Source organism: Polypterus senegalus, chromosome 9 (assembly GCF_016835505.1).
Source record: "Polypterus senegalus isolate Bchr_013 chromosome 9, ASM1683550v1, whole genome shotgun sequence".
NCBI classification, from domain to species: domain Eukaryota; kingdom Metazoa; phylum Chordata; class Cladistia; order Polypteriformes; family Polypteridae; genus Polypterus; species Polypterus senegalus.
Window position 1 is genome coordinate 72,202,714 of NC_053162.1, and position 18,127 is coordinate 72,220,840.

An 18,127-nucleotide genomic window follows, 5' to 3' on the forward strand; every position below is an offset into this window, starting at 1 on the left:
TATGCTCTTCTCTCTTCCATTCAAACTATTTTCTTTGTACATGGAAAAACAACATCACTTTCAAGTATGGGCTCAGTACAATAAGAGGATAAAATAAATCTAACATAGCAAAAACACAGGCTTACTTCATTTTTCAATTGCTATAAATACATGCAATTTATGCATAATATCACTTTCCACACAGCAAAATCTAATTTAATTTGCTTTCAACAATTATCTAAAAACACATTTACATTAAAGTTTATTTTTGCAGTCTCACTTGTGCTGTCTTTTTCAGCTACTCTGCCTTCCTCCTTCAGCATCCTGTATCTCTTTTCCATGCTCCTTCACTTCCTCCAGATTTGACCTTCTCTCTGTGCTTCCCATTCCTTCAAAATGCCTCAGTCAGGCATACTCAAGGGGATGAGTTTTTCCAATATATATAAAACATGGCAGGCTCCCACACTCTCTCAACAAGAGCTATATTCCTCTCAATTTCCACCCACCAAATGCAAGGGCAGCAAATCCATTTACACCCACCCAGTGCCCATTATGTCTATTTTTGGAGCCAGAATGACGTGTTCACTTTCAGTGATGACAAAAAGCACTTACATTATAGTACCAAGCAAAAACAAATTTTAGCCCTAAAAATGTAGCCACATAGTTCATATAAGAGACACATTAAGATATGTTACAAATGGTAGGAAGAAAGCTTAACATTAAGCAAACAAAAGCTGTTTTCCTTTTCCTAAAACAAAGGCATACCAAGTGTTAAGGTTACATTTCTTATATTTTGTTACTGAAGTGTGTTTAATGTGTTTAAGTAATCAGGAACAATTCTGTATGACTTTTATATATGCATTACAGGCACACACAGTGTTCCAGTTCCACTTCTCTCTTTGATCCTGTCATTTTCTTGTCATTTTCCATGCATAGAAAGTCATCTTCAATGTGAAGGGCTGGTTTTCAAAGTAAAGTTTGCATTAGTGCACAAGTCATAAGTGCTGCATGCTTTGTAGATATACCATGAGCACCAAGCAGAAATATTAGTAACCGTGAAACATGCAAAGGCAAGTTAAGTAAAAGCATACATGTTTTTGTGTAATTTGACATCCCTAGTTAGAACTCTGTACTCATAGCTGTAGTTTTATGGTAATCATGGTCAGTGATACAGGTTCTTAACATAATACTATTTAGATGGGTAAGAATGTTATGAACTGTTTTATGTAACGCTAGCTGTGATACCATTTCGTAAGACAATGGGTGTCAGTTATAGTCATGTCGGTTAATTAGGTATATCAGAAATACTATAGCGTGTACTGTAACTAAATAAATTATTTTATATCATATTTGTAGATTTTTTTGACCAAGGGCTAATATTATTGGCAGGCAGAGTGTTGTAGTGGTTAATGCTTTGGACGTAGGACTTGAAAATCTGAGGCTGTAGATTTAAATCCTGCTAATGACACTGCGACCATGAGAAAGTCACTTCACTTGCCTGTGCTCCAATTGGGAATACAAAAGAAATATAACCAATTGTACCTCAAATGTTTTAAGTAACCTTGGATAAAGGAATCAGTCAAAACACAAGTAATAATAATAGTAGTTTTAGTTTACTGGAGCTGCTTACTCTTGAATATACACAAATGTCAAAGAGTAAAACATTCCTGCACTAATCAGTTCCTGCTTTTCCTAGTGCCATGGCTTTTGTTGGTCACTATCAGTAATCAGCTATGTTCCCTTTAAGCTGCAGATGTACACTTTTTTCTGGGTGCCTTGCTTCACTTTTGAACTGTCATGCAGCTTTTATCACACTGCTCACTCCTCCTCTAGTTCAGCATTTTTGAAGAACTGCACAACTGTTATCTTGCCTTTCACCTTTTGGTAATGCCTCCGCAACTCATGAAACTACATGGGTCAACCCTCCCACCATCCCCCCAATATTAATGTGCTGGTGCTTTGCAGTGCTTGATAATCATACAAAATGTAAATGTATCATACAGTATGTGTTGGTGATTCAAGGTGCATCCTCTTGCTTGTCATTCCTGTGAAAAAGTGTTTTTTTGTGTTGCTCGAGACTTCAAGGCAGGAGGTCGACAGAGCGGAACAGATAACCAAGATGAGAGCAAGTACGCATCTAAGAGTGCAGACAGTCAACAGCACAAAACAGCTTTGCATATTCACTGAGTTTGCTGAGCATTCTTTTTCCATTTCATAACATGATGATGCCTCTTTTTTCCATTCCAATACACCACCCCCATCTTAAGTTTTACACTCTACTGTTAACTGGTGGTATTCACATGGCCCATCAATCACTTCCCCAGGGTACTTCATTTGCAGAAATCATGCTCTGAGAGCAGCGCTGAGAATGTAAGGTAGCATAACATTAATATTGATAAATTTAAAATGTCTCAAATGAAAAAAAATACACTTGTTGGCTAATTTTCTTTTTTTCTACCATCACCAAATTTCAATCAAACACATCAAATCACTTCTGAGATTTTTAGGTATTTGTTTTTTTTTTATTGTGTTTGCCACCTAAATGTTGATATATAGAAATGTCCTATTTTAGCAGATCCCCACTGCCCTAGATATACCATTCTGGCAAATGTCAGGTTTTTAACTAAATGGGAAATAGTGTCTGTTGATGAGTGAAGAAGTGAGTCAACTTTGCATTATATATATATATATATATATATATATATATATATATATATACACACTCACCTAAAGGATTATTAGCAACAACAATTTCTCATTAATGCAATTATCTAATCAACCAATCACATGACAGTTGCTTCAATGCATTTAGGGGTGTGGTCCTGGTCAAGACAATCTTCTGAACTCCAAATTGAATGTCAGAATGGGAAAGAAAGGTGTTTTAAGCAATTTTGAGCGTGGCATGGTTGTTGGTGCCAGACGGGCCGGTCTGAGTATTTCACAATCCGCTCAGTTACTAGGATTTTCACGCACAACCATTTCTAGGGTTTACAAAGAATGGTGTGAAAAGGGAAAAACATCCAGTATGCGGCAGTCCTGTAGGCGAAAATGCCTTGTTGATGCTAGAGGTCAGAGGAGAATGGGCCGACTGATTCAAGCTGATAAAAGAGCAACTTTGACTGAAATAACCACTCGTTACAACCAAGGTATGCAGAAAAGGATTTGTGAAGCCACAACACGCACAACCTTGAGGCGGATGGGCTACAACAGCAGAAGACCCCACCGGGTACCACTCATCTCCACTACAAATAGGAAAAAGAGGCTACAATTTGCACAAGCTCACCAAAATTGGACAGTTGAAGACTGGAAAAATGTTGCCTGGTCTGATGAATCTCGATTTCTGTTGAGACATTCAAATGGTAGAGTCAGAATTTGGCGTAAACAGAATGAGAACATGGATCCATCATACCTTGTTACCACTGTGCAGGCTGGTGGTGGTGGTGGTGTAATGGTGTGGGGGATGTTTTCTTGGCACACTTTAGGCCCCTTAGTGCCAATTGGGCATCGTTTAAATGCCACGGGCTACCTGAGCATTGTTTCTGACCATGTCCATCCCTTCATGACCACCATGTACCCATCCTCTGATGGCTACTTCCAGCAGGATAATGCACCATGTCACAAAGCTTGAATCATTTCAAATTGGTTTCTTGGACATGACAATGAGTTCACTGTACTAAAATGGCCCCCACAGTCACCAGATCTCAACCCAATAGAGCATCTTTGGGATGTGGTGGAACGGGAGCTTCGTGCCCTGGATGTGCATCCCACAAATCTCCATCAACTGCAAGATGCTATCCTATCAATATGGGCCAACATTTCTAAAGAATGTATTCAGCACCTTGTTGAATCAATGCCACATAGAATTAAGGCAGTTCTGAAGGCGAAAGGGGATCAAACACCGTATTAGTACGGTGTTCCTAATAATCCTTTAGGTGAGTGTATATACACTGTGTGCACAATTATTAGGCAAGTGAGTATTTTGACCATATCATCATTTTTAATGCGTATATTCCAACTCCAAGCTGTATTAACTTGAATGCTTATTGGATTTAAGCACGTCAGGTGATGTGTATTTGTGTAATGAGGGAGGGTGTGGCCTAAGGAGATCAACACCCTATATCAAGGTGTGCAGAATTATTAGGCAGCTAGTTTTCCTCGGGCAAAATGGGCCAAAAAAGAGATTTAACTGACTCTGAAAAGTCAAAAATTGTAAAAGTCTTTCAGAGGGATGCAGCACTTTTGGAATTGCTAAGATATTGGTGTGTGATCACAGAACCATCAAACATTTTGTTGCAAATAGTCAACAGGGTCGCAAGAAACGTGTTGAGAACAAAAGACGCAAATTAGCTGCCAAAGATTTGAGAAGAATCAAACGTGAAGCTACCAGGAACCCATTATCCTCCAGTACTTTCATATTCCAGAGCTGCAACCTACCTGGAGTGCCCAGAAGTACAAGGTGTTCAGTGCTCAAAGACATGGCCAAGGTAAGGAGGGCTGAAACCCAACCACCACTGAACAAGAAACATAAGTTGAAACGTCAAAACTGGGCCAAGAAATATCTGAAGACAGATTTTTTTCAAAGGTTTTATGGACCGATGAGATGAGAGTGACTCTTGATGGACCAGATGGATGGACCTGTGGATCAGTAATGGGCACAGAGTTCCACTCCAACGTGGAGGTGGGGTACTGGTATGAGCTGGTATTTTTAAAGATGAGCTAGTTGGACCTTTTGCATTGAAGATGAACTCAAAATCAACTCCCAAACCTACTGCCAGTTTTTCGAAGACACTTTCTTCAAACAGTGATACAGGAAAAAGACCATGATTTTTATGCAGGGCAATGCTCCATCACTTGCATCGAAGTTCTCAACTGCGTGGCCAGCCAGTAAAGGCCTTAAAGATGAAGGAATAATGACATGGCCCCCTTCCTCATCTGACCTAAACCCTATCGAGAACTTGTGGGCACTTCTTAAACGCTAGATTTACGGGGGAGAAAAACAATACACCTCTCTGAAGAGTGTCTGGGAGGCTGTAGTCACTGCTTCACAAAAAGCTGATCGTCATCAGATCAAGAAACTGACAGACTCCATGAATGGAAAGGCTTATGACTGTTATTGGAAAGAAGGGTGGCTATATTGGTCATTGATTGATTGATTTATTTTTTTTGAAATGTCAGAGATGTTTATTTGTAAATTTTGAGGTGTTTGTTTATTATTCTCACTATAACAGATGAAAATAAACAAGTGAGATGGGAAAATTTTCATTTTTCCTTTAGTTGCATAATAAATCTGCACACTAATAGTTGCCTAATAATTGTGCGCACATATGTATTCCCCTGATGATGTTCACACTCACATTTCCGTTGTGAAACATTCAGGTTTCAGGTTTATTAACATTTTGGATTGACTGATAGCACTGTGTTTGTTCCATATTAAAATTAATCCTCAAAAATACAACTTGCCTAATAATTGTGCACACAGTGTATATATCAGGTACAGCTTTTGTTATGGTTTTTTTTTGTAAGGTAATAATTTTGCCCTCAAGGAAACATTCCACCATAAATAATCTCTTCATGTATGTAGATGGCTCTACTGTAAACTGTACTTTTTTTTATAAAAAGAAAAGAAATGAGAAATTGCTAAACAGACCTCCATCATTTAAAGAGGAACATGGTTTAGCTGTGTAGAATATCTCAAAGAGGCAGAGATAGATGGGCTGATGGTTTAATCCAGAAAAGAAAGCTGCAATAAGAAGATTAACCTAATCTTCACAAGAAACAGTATCACGTTTTTAAGAAATTTAACAGCAATATTACAGTAAGCCTTTTCTACTTTGGTAGCTTGCATGATAGTGACCCCCTAAAGGCTCTTCCACTTCCCCTTCATTTGTTTCACTTTGAAGCAACACTCTTCCTGCAAGCCTTCCAATTTATTCCTTTTATCTTCTGTGCAGCTCCCTTAGTGCACACAGCTTCTTCTTTGTTTAGTATGCAGGTCAGAATTTTTTAGACCTTTCATTTATCATCTTTATTTTTCTTTTCCATTCAGTGACTACCGTAGTACACACTGCTGTTTAGGTTCTGTACTCTCACAATAGCAGCAGGCACACTTCTTAGTGGCCGAGGTAACCAAGGGACAGCACATAATACATTAAAACTCAGTCTCTGATTTCTGATCCATCCATCCATTGCCAAATTTGTTTAATTTAGTGGTGGGTTATTGGGAACAGTCTATCCACTCATCTTTGGGTGCAAGGCATGAACATGAGGCATGAACATGAAGCCTGGACTGTGTGCGAAATCCATTGCAGAGTACATTTTAAAAGATATACACACACTCATATTTGTAAAATCGTTTCTTACACTGGAGCACTGTAGTTTTTACACAAAAGGATAAGCACTAGGCCTCTTCTTCATCAATACTGTGAGGAGTTATACACAACATCTATGCCTACAGGGCAGAGAGGGAAAGAAACTCCCCTCACCCTATTCTCCAACAGGAAAGCCAATCATCTGCTCTTGGTGCACTCAGTGTCGAAGTAGAATGGCCACAAACATTAATGCAAAAGCAGCAATGGAAGAATATAAATTACTAATAATTATTCTTTCATTAAGACCAATCTATTAAGACATTTTATAAAATACTAGCAAAATACCCGCGTTTCGCAGTGGAGAAGTAGTGTATTAAAGAAGTTATGAAAAAGAAAAGGAAACATTTTAAAAATAACATAACCTGATTGTCAATGTAATTGTTTTGTCACTGTTATGAGTGTTGCTGTCATCAAGGATTTGATTGTCATTATTTCTTTCAATCAGGTTCGTATTTGGAGGATGTGTTGTGTTCAAGTTATATTCCATGTTTGTCGACCGTTGTAAAGATAACAGGTTTCATTCATCGAAGTGTTCACTACCCAAATCGCTACTCGTGAATGTAAGATGTTTAACAGGCATTCCCGGTATTAACTTGTGGATTTTCCTGCGAATATTTAGCGGCAGTGTGTCTATGAACTTGTGGAATCTCTTGCGAGTATTTAGCGACAGCGTCTTGTAACAGTTGTCACAAAATTTTTTATTGTGTGCCTTTAACTGTTTCTGCTGCGTGCTTCCTTTTAGAGATTATGTCCCAGTTATTAACCGTCTGTGGGATATCTGTTTAAGAAGAATTGGGGGCAAACTATGCCTGTAGGTCCTTGCTAAACGTACCATGGTGTGACGTAAGGGGAACTGACTGTAAAAAGACAAGGAGGCGTGTATTTTGAATGAAAAGGGAGAAGAGAGTGAAGGAGCGGAAAAGTGAGAAGGAAAACTGTTTAAATAAAGAGCTAGGAAGGTGAATGGAAAGAAGCAGCCAGTGGTAAAGCAAGGAAGACTCCGTAATAAGGACGGTTGGATGCACGTAGAAGGTGTAACAATAAGATTGTTAAGCCTTATGATAATGTTCCCGCATGGAGAATTTAGAGAGACGCACTGGGACATGTATAGAATAGGGAAGCCCGAGTGACTACTTTGCTGTTCTCCTTCCGACAGTTCTGTGACTCTGCATATTTGTATGCACCTCTCTACAGTCAGTTTGTCTTCTCACAGTAATCTTTGTTGCAAACTTGCATCACTGGTTCCGCACACAATTTGGTCATGTATAAGGAAACTTTTAATCTTCCCAAAATTTCATGTGCCTGCTAACACTCCCAGATCTGTGACGTAGTTGTCTATATTTTCTCCCCTTGCCTGATTTCTTGAAAAAAATCTGAACCTCTCTACAGTTTCGTTTATTTTCAGGTTGTAATGTTCATCAAATTTACGTATCATCAAGCTCATGGTTAACTCGTCAGGTCTTACATCACCGGTCAGGGCCTGACACAATTCTCTGCCACTCTCTCCAATAAGATTACGGAATAAGATAACGGAATAATCTGACTTTAGTGTTTTCCTCTGTCTCTGGTATTGCAAGTTCTGTGTATAATCTGAACTCGTCCTTCCATGTTCTCCATGACTTCGCCAGGTCTTTAGCATCGAGGCTTTATACTCTGCGTCTTCTCATTAAACTTGTATCTTGCGATCTTGCGATGTCCACAGCTTTATTTAATTTTAGTTCAGACCCGGCACTTAAAAGTTTCTCTCACACTTTTGCTGAGTTTGTGCCAAACACTATTCTATTCCTGACCATCTCATCGTTTGCATAAGCAAAGTCCTTCACCAGCAATTTTAACTCCGTTAGAAAGTGATCAAAAGTCTCGTTTATACCCTGCGTCCTCTCAGTAAACTTGTATCTCGCGAATATTGTATTCGTCTTAGGCATGACAAATGCCAGCGGCAGCGTGTCTATGAACTTAATTTAAACTTAAGCTTTACACCTTGCTTTCCTACTGATATGTGCACAAAGGCTTGTTCAGCGTCAAAGAGTTTCTGCAGTAGCTGCACTTATGAATATGCTAAGCACAGTCCTTCACCCGCAAATATTTAGCGGCAGCGTGTCTCCCTGACCATCTCATCTTCGTTTGCATAAGCACAGTCCTTCACCCACGAATATTCACCTTATATGGGCAGGCACTCAATTATGTGGGAGGCGTGATGATGCGGGACGCAACTCTGCCTCACACGGTGACCGAGCTGCAGGCTATGGCCGTATATATGGACAAAAGTAGGTTCCAGTTATGACCGTTACGCGTAGAATTTCGAAATGAAACCTGCCTAACTTTTGTAAGTAAGCTGTAAGGAATGAGCCTGCCAAATTTCAGTCTTCCACCTACACGGGAAGTTGGAGAGTTAGTGATGAGTGAGTGCGTGAGTCAGTCAGTCAGTCAGTCAGTGAGGGCTTTGCCTTTTATTAATATAGATGAATAAAAGTACAGTTTTTGTTTCTTCGTTTCCAACAGCCATAGGGTAGATAAGTGGTCAATAAAAAAAAAAACATATTGAGTGCTGCAAGGTCTCTCAAGCTAGTACGCTGACCATAAAACATTTTTTTTTATTAAATGAGGAGCTTAAAGTGTGAAAATGACCTACTAAAACCTACAATTTCACTCACACCGGGGTTAGTTTGTAGGGTTATATAGTCAATATCGTCACATGTAAGTTGTGCAGTGAAATTCTTGTTTACATGTCCTTTTCAGCTTGCAACATGTTGATACTTTTTGTCTTCTTTATTAGTAAGTACATTGTATATTTACAATCGATAACCAACCTAACCTGCACCTGGAGAGTTAAAAAATGGAGTAGCTACACTGACATGGGAAGATGGTGCAAACTTCACAAGGACAACATTTGGAGCTATTTGAAAGCAGTTGGCTGAATATGTGAAGCAGCTGCAGTGATCAATGTTGCATAGTGGAGACACAAAAGAAATTTAAGCAAATAGTTTCAACATTAATAAAACTAATGAAGCATACATCAGCACCATTAAAATTTTCACATTTTTACTATTGGAAATTATTAAACATTTTCTTATTGCCCACCACGGGCTGGCATGCTGTCCAAAGTTGGTTGTCTTCTTGCTCCCACTGCTGCCTGGATAAGCAATGGCTCCTTGCAAACCTGAACTGGATAAGCAGCGATAGACATGGATAAATCAATATATTTTAAACTATTACTTGTAGTGTCTACTTTTTTTCTGGTGTCAGTGATCATGCAACTCGCTAAAGAAAACTCCCTTGAAAACCAATTGAGTAATATCTTTGGTAACCTCCAGGAAAAATGGGAAAGGAAAATGTTAGTAAAAATTGAAAGGGGAGAGAAGACAATATATACAAAATGCATTGAGACATAAAAAGGATAATTACAGGTGTTTGTATAGACTAGTGACAGATGGGAAAAGAGGTTGAGTCACAGAGGAACCATGAAGCATAGGGAAGGGACTGATGTCAGTCATTTTGAATAAGTAGCTTGTCTGAGCTAAGTACCAAGTAGGTAATTCTGCAGAATAATAGTAAATATGCATATTGATGTTTCAAGGAAGAATGTAGACACATCAGTTCACCCTAAAGCTTTGTTGAAAATGAACAAGTTAATACCATTGTAGAAGGAACTAAGTCATGAGTATTGTCTGGAGAAAGCAATAGGTGCAAAGCGTGTTTGTTGTATGAGATGTGCAGTGTATTTAACAATAATGAAGCTGCAAAAAGGAAATGTGTCCAGAGTTTTGCTGCTATACATATCAAGGCTTTTAACATAAATTGTTAAGTAACTTTAAGTTTAAATCATATTAAGGGGCTCGAACTTTATGTTTGAAATTAAAAGTGACTGTTTATGTCCTTGCGTATGCATGAATAGCTTGTTAGATACAAAGCTGTGTATGAATTATGTATCTTTTAATTTTCCCAAGTTACATTGCTATCAGTTTAAAATTCCAGTTTTGACATGTAAAATGTACTGAGCCCTGAAGAAGCATAATTTTCCATTCTAATAACAGTTTTAGAGGGATGGTCGACTTTCATTAATATACGGTATAACCTATTACACTGAAATGACATAATAGGTAAATTTGCAGTGTCTGCTGCTTTGTATCTAAATACAATACAAATTTGATATTGGGCATTAATACTTGTTACTTTCCAAATCATGAATTTGCAGGTGCGACTCAGGTCGTGGTTGTTAAGTTAGAGGGTTGGTTCAGGTTGTGGATTCAATTAACTTTGACTTGCAGGATGCAGTTTGGATGCAGGTCATGAAAACTGGACCCGTGCAGGACTCTAGTGTGGTCTTGCAACTAAGACTCTAAAGTTTAAACCACAAGTTTGCCAGTTCAAATCCCACCTTCAACTTGAGTCTCTCAACATGTCTAATCAAACTTTGAAAAAAAATTTAGGCAAAACAATATTAGTCTACCTTTATACCTATAAAGTAACTTAAGCTGGTGTTTATTATTAGTGTTTATATAATATAAAAGTTGTCATGTTCACTCTTACTCTGCTATTTTCTTTAAATCAGAACACTTCCACTAGTCTCTTATAAACTCAGTTCAACAAGTCTTCAAAAAAAACATAACCCAGTTTTTTTTTATTAAGCAGACACTGCATTTTCTTTATTTTCAACTTTAGAGCAATTCAAAGAAAAAATAGAACAGATAAGCCTTAGTATTTTATATTGTTTTTTTTTTCTCCTTGGCACATTATGGGTGTGGGAGTTGTTTGCTTGTTGTGTGGAGCTCCTGTTTAAGCAGTCATGCCCTCAAGTAATTGATCTTGTTATTCTAAAAGCTACATTGCTTTTGGCATTTATAGCTAAAGCAATTAACGGCTATGCAGTGATGGCTGTGCCACAAGGTATGGTACATGAATATATAATTCAGCTGCAAAGCAGCTTCAGGTCTAAATATGGTTTTAAAATATTTTCCTAAGCACAGTTCTCATATAGACAGTAGGCTAACAAAAAGAAACAACCAAATCAGAATAATAAATTAAGTGGAGTTTTCCAACATAAAAAAATTGGATGATGAAAATCAGTCTGGTGAATATGATCAAGAAAAGGTTGTTAAGCATGAGTGTGCAAAAGTCAGAAAAAGCAGGAAATTTAAAGACAAGATCTGAGCCTTAAGAGTAAAATGGTGCTTCCTAAACTTATCCATTAGATTTTTCTTTTCAAGAAATTTACATCTCTCCTGATTCAAAGGTATATGCTCTTCTCACTAAGCTAAAATGGGTGGAATGCTTATATTTGGGGGAAAAAGACAGTGGAAAAGCAGCCGAGTTCCCTTTCTTTTTACAATGATTAGTTTTAGGACAAATTAAACATTGTTTACTATATAAATATACTGAACAACAAGTCCAAAATGCAAAAAAGATTCTTTATAGAGATGAATTGAAAAAATTGACAGCATGGAAAAATATAACACCATTGCATATGTAATTTGTCACAGTACCTCAAACCCCAAAAATCGTAATGCCAGCAGAAATTGAATAAATTAACAGTAAGCTTAGTATAAGTACATGCTTTAAACAATGCATATTCTGTCACAATCTAGTAAAGCATGAATGTTTAAAAAATATATTTAAGCTGGGAACATGAAATAGCATAATTCAGTCATTAATTAATGATTTCTACTCAAAGGTACAATGATTTAATGACTTAGTAAGATGAAGAATACACTAAAACACAAAAATAACAAAAACAATACATTCAATCTTGACAATCTTAACAAAGTATTCCTATGCAGGTCTAAAATTGATTTCTTTTACACGTGTGTTTCCTGGAAGATGGTTACAAGTGGTCTTAAAACCTGTCTTTTGCACTCTGGGAAAGGGGCAGACTCTGCTTTCTAATACACTAAGATAGGACTAGAAGTGTACTGCTATAGTATTTGATACAGATATGACATAGCATAAAACTGCTTATTGCAGTAGGACATGAAACAAGCAGTTATGAACAAGCATGTCACTAAGTTCAAACAATTATACATCCATCCATCCATCCATCCATTTTCCAACCCGCTGAATCTGAACACAGGGTCACGGGGGTCTGCTGGAGCCAATCCCAGCCAACACAGGGCACAAGGCAGGAACCAATCCCGGGCAGGGTGCCAACAATTATACATTTTTTCACAGCTCTGTTGGTTTAGAAATAGCTTTCTAAACCAAGTACATTGCAACAGCATTTGATTCAAATAAAAAGCATAAATGTGCTTACTGCAGTAGGACATGAAACAAGCAGGTTCGGACAAGCGTGTCACAGAGTTCAGTCATAAAAGAACTTTATCAAGAACTAAAATAAAGTCCTGGTGGCAGTTAGTGTTACTAAATCTAGTTATTGAGTCTGAGGAGCAATCACTTTTCTTACATAAGCTATTTTACTCAATAAATACAAAAGAACATCAAAATGTGTGTTATTTGTTCAATCATAGTCATAGTCCCTTTATGATATGTTAGGCTCTGATTGTGGAACTGACCAAGTAGACTGTGAAAAATGCACAATGAACAAATAAAATAGAGCTGTATATAAAATTTAATTGAAGCATATTTTCTTTACTGTATTATAAAGAGTGGTTCTTCTGCCTTGCAGTTAAAGGTATGAAAAAGGTAACTTCCAGTTATTAATAAAATTTCTGAAATGTTCAGCAAACTATATCTCAACTTATCCATATCAAATGGTGCACTGAAGAGCACATATTTAATGCTCAGTTGTAGGTGGCCTGCATGGCTCTCATCAATGTGGGAAGATATACAGGTAGTCCCCAGGTTACGGACATCTGACCTACGACTTATGAACGGGGCCGCAGCTGCGACGCATGCACCACAGTAACTGCCGTTCCGCCATCTTTGGCCTGGGGACGCTGCAAGCGGAGGCTGGCGATTTCGCTGCTCGCGCAGTGTAGTGTTCCTCAGGCAGCTCCCGGCGGCAAGCGATGACCCGTGGTCCATAGTCACCGGAGCCACAGCTATCGCTCGTGTGCAGGACAATGGTTCGCTGCCCGCCCACTACGCCGCTACAGCTACTGCTCCTAACTGGACGCAGGCTTAATGGAGTGAAGGTGTCGTTTCACTGCCTGCCCAGCACACATGGCTGCCCCGTTCATTCTTAGTGGGCGGCTGGTAATGCTGCAAGTGTTGACCCAGTTGTGGCTGAACGGAGGCCATTAAGGGTGAACGGGGAGGCAGGGGGTAGCATTGTAGTGTACCTCGGATGGCTGCCTGTTGAATGGGGGCGATTCACTACCTGCCTTTGGCCGCACCATGTTCGTTCTCGGTGGGCCGACGCTGCAGGCAGCATACTATAGTAAAGGTGACTGTGTGGTTGCCGAGTGATGAATCCCCCCTCGCTGCCCCCAGTTATTCTCAATAGCAAGCCTGCTTGTACATAGCAGGAAGTGGTCTCTTGTCAGTACATCAGACGTGTTGATGGGTGCCTTCCTGCTGTGATAGCGAGTACAGTGCTGTGCAGAAGAGCTCATCTTAACCTTTTGTGTTCACCCTTCAAGAATGTTTCTGAAACACAAATCTGATGAAAGTGCTGGTGATACGGTAAAGAAAAGAAAAACCATCACCATTGAAAATGAAGTAGAAATAATAAAAAGGTCAGAGAGAGGTGAAACTCCATCATTCATTGGCAGAGCACTTGGTTACAGTCGGTTAACAATGGCATTTATTAAAATAATGTACCTGTTCCGACTTACATACAAATTCAACTTAAGTACAAACCTACAGTCCTTATCTCATACGTAACCCGGGGACTGCCTGTAATTGCCTTCTGCATGTCACATGGTGTACTATTAAGGACACTGCTATTAAAAAAAAAAAGAGCAAAAACAAAAAAAACTAAACATGGTCTGAACAGCCAAATTTTCAACAATATAGTGTTTTGAGTATAAATGATCCATAACAACAGAAAACGACAAGCATGAAATGTCATGTACACACCTACTGTATAAAGTTAACTATATTGCCCCACTGGGTTACAGAGTTTCTTAAACTTTTGTTGCAACCAATTCTAGCCCTTCGTAGTGTCTTTGAACCCATTCATTGCTGGTTGTGAGAGCTTCCCCTTGAGGAATTTCAGCCCTCAGAACGATACTATGAGGAAGATTATCAGAGCAATGATGAATGCTTAATCAACCCACACCGACAAACCATGACCCATTATAATTAAACAAAACAGTGACTTGCGACCCACCAGAAGCAACCCATAACCAAAAACTCTTGAGCAACTCTGGGTTACAGGATCAGTTTTTCCTTACAATGTATTACACAGGATACACTACTGCACATTTTTTGTAAGTGTGTGCATGTGAATTTAACAGATGTTTAGTTTAGAGAATAATTACATATTCTGACTTAAGTCAAATAGAAAGATGTAGTATGTATTTAATTATTCCATTTATGACCAAATTGCTCATTGGTACTAATATTTTACATATTTATCTTAGACCATTCAACTTATTTTTCTGGCTGCTCTTTTTCTACATTACCATTTATGTCCTTTGGAATTTGATGGACATCAGCCACTTATTTTCTTAACCTATTTTTAGGTCTTGTAATCAAACAAAACCAATTTTCTAGATATTTGTGGTTTCCCACAGTGCAACTTCTCTATTACAGACAGCAGAAATAGAAGACTACTTAATCAAGCAAGTTTTATTTTACATAGCATACACTATTATAAAATTAATGAAATAGACCCATGAACATGTAATGATTTATAAGATTTATACTTTCTTAATTCTACAAGATCTTTTTAATTTCTTTAACTTCTAGCAATCAAACTTTGCCTAATCATACTTAACATGGAAAATATATTATTTTATTATTTTTATTTTATTACAAACCACATCAAGACTCACAGCTTGCTTCCAGATGCTTATTTATTAGAAGCAGAAATTCAAAATCAAATGTGACTAATGGGGATTTGCATAAATTAACATATGAATGATATGGTAAAAGTAACCGAGATGGTGTTTTCCTTTCTTGCACCTTTTCCAATATTAACATACATACTACTTTATTAAGGGCTGAAAAGTTCCTAGACATATGCCTAAAACTCCTAAAAGCTCTTGTTCTTCTGTTATGATCCAATGCATGTGTGTATGTATTGCACAAAACAAAGCCAATGCAAAAATGGCAACCAAGACAATAATGCTTTGGTCATTCTTATCTGAAAACAAGGGACATCAACCCATCAATGACCATGCTATTACCACTGCCTCATTGGAACCACTTTTCATCACTGTAAGTTCCAAATAAGGCACGGGATAGAAGAGAGCTGTGAAATTTCACAGGTGATTCCAGGGAGAGGGGGGATAACAGAAGAAGCATGGTTTGTCTAATTCTTGGTACTGCCAGGAAAGTATAACCTTTTTTTGATTAAAACTGTAAAAACAGTCAGTTTACAAGGGTCAAATTCAGAACAGGGTACATCCATAGCACAAGGACAATGCTCTCTGAAAATTCCTGCACATTTTGTTCATTTCTAAAAATATAATTCAAAATTACTGTGTAATAAAAAACACATTTCCCTGTCTTCCTCTTTTGGAGATGGCTTATTTTCAATTTTTTGCCCCATCATAACAAAATCACAAAATTAATAACTTCAATTAATTAGGAAGATCATAAACAGAATGAAGTCTGACAATGATTTACTATAAATTTCTCCTTTACAATACTCATTTGCCTAATGTCACATAATAATGAAATTCTATAATCCTTTTTTTCCGATCTTAAACTCTGTATGAACTTCTCAGCCTGGTGAGACTTCTTCATATTAAATTGAAATCATGGGCTTAAAGTACATTTTCCTTTTAGTGGTCAAACATATGATACTAAATTCAAGGCATATATTGTAACCACTTGAGAGATCAAGATTGATAACATTAGCTGTAAAGTTTCACCAAGATTACCAAAGACAGGTGTTTCATACTGAGAATTTAAGTAACCTGTTCAAATGATGAACGCCTTGTGAGCATACTGTCACTTTTTTATGCAAATGAGATCATAAACTAAGCTTCTAGAAAACGTAATTCCATTTAGAATAATTCCCAAAGAAGAGCTCTAGATTTAAAAACAGCAGCATCAACTGTACATCTGGACATAACTTACTTCTCTTTGCAAAAGTTGACAAGACTGAAAACAATTCCTAGCCTCCTCCCTCCAATAAGACCTCATTTTCTACCTTATTTTTTTGCAATATTCCTACAAAATCACCATCAATTTCATTTGATCTTACTACAACACATTTCTATCAACACAGTATCAGAAGTATTGATGTTTGATTTTTATAAAGTTTTTCTTACTTCATGGGCAATGGGAAACAGAGTAATTAGAACACTTCATTTGGAGATCTGGATACAGGTGTGCACTTCTGGTTAGGTCAATTAACTGACCACATGACATTCTGGCATTAAGAGAATATTTTGTGCTTTGTGAGGATCAGGTGTGCAGTTTTGGGTAGAGTGAATATATTAGAATTTAATTTTATGGTTGTGTCTATGGATCTGATATGAAAGCTTGTAATTCTCTCCTTTTTTCCAATGTTACAGCCAAAAACAAATGTGTTTTTAGTCTCAACAGGTTACAGGAAACTATAAGGTTGACTTCAAATTATTCTTACCCCTGCAAAAGTGATTGTGGCAGTCTGCTAACAAAAGTAATGCAAAACCGTGTTCTGACTCTTTTGTACTCAACCCGTGAAAACCCTGGAGAAATGTTTTTGGTAAAGCTGAGATGTAGAACTCTTTCTTGCAGGCTAAGCAGTGTAATGTTTCCCCCAAACAAAACTTGACATGTCTAGCTGGCTTCACCAGGAATATAAATAATCAAATCAACATTTCTAATTCTTAGTGTTTATAAATACTTAATTATCCAGCGATTTAACCATAATGCACGTTCTCCTCAACAGGGCCTGCTTTCAATTAGTAAGCCTTTCAAGTCTAGAAGAGGGGAGTACATAGCAGTCTAAGTAAGTAAACATACATTTAATATAACATACATTTAATATAACTAAACTAACTATCCAATCTTTAAGAGGTTAATGGAGACAGGGATACAAAAACAGCTCCTATGAATCAGGTTAACTTGATACACAGAATGCAGTTGCATATTCAAGGTTAGGTCATTTTCCTGGACACAAAATAACTGCTTATGGCTACAACTAAATTCTTCAAGCAATTAAGCCAGTCCTTTACAGCAGACAGATACTCATATATTACTTACTTTTAAAATCCATATAATCATTTAGTTAATTTAAATGAGTTCCCTTACTTTGCCTTATGTATTAGTGACCTCTGAAATGTGTCAACCCCAAATACACATTCTTCCTTAGTCAAGCACCAGCAGTCTAAGCAGGGTGGTCTCTGATTATCCAAGATAACACTTTCACAAACACTAAATGTTTCTTCTGAAGAGGGGAGAGGCAGCAGGTAAGCAATAGGCTATGGAATTAATTTGCTCAATAACTACATCGAGTCTTTCACATGGGTCGGCACGGTGGCGCAGTGGTAGGGCTGTTGCCTCGCAGTTAGGAGACCTGGGTTCGCCTCCCGGGTCCTCCCTGCGTGGAGTTTGCATGTTCTCCCCGTGTCTGCGTGGGTTTCCTCTGGGCGCTCCGGTTTCCTCCCACAATCCAAAGACATGCAGGTTACGTGGATTGGAAATTCTAAATTGGCCCTAGTGTGTGCTTGGTGTGTGGGTGTGTTTGTGTGTGTCCTGCGGTGGGTTGGCACCCTGCCTGGGAT

General features: G+C 38.0%; 1 protein-coding gene across 2 annotated transcripts in view; it reads right to left on the bottom strand.

Moving 5' to 3' along the window:
* LOC120535424 (E3 ubiquitin-protein ligase RNF166) overlaps window positions 1-18,127 on the bottom strand; it is an 85,731-nt gene that overhangs the window by 30,628 nt on the left and 36,976 nt on the right. Inside the window, exon 1 of one of the 2 annotated variants that reach the window (XM_039763258.1) lies at window positions 260-325. The exons of the other annotated variant lie outside the window; for it this stretch is intronic. The gene's annotated coding sequence lies outside the window, so the exon portion shown is untranslated. Of the gene's footprint in view, window positions 1-259; window positions 326-18,127 lie in introns of those variants that run through there. 2 annotated transcript variants of the gene reach the window in all.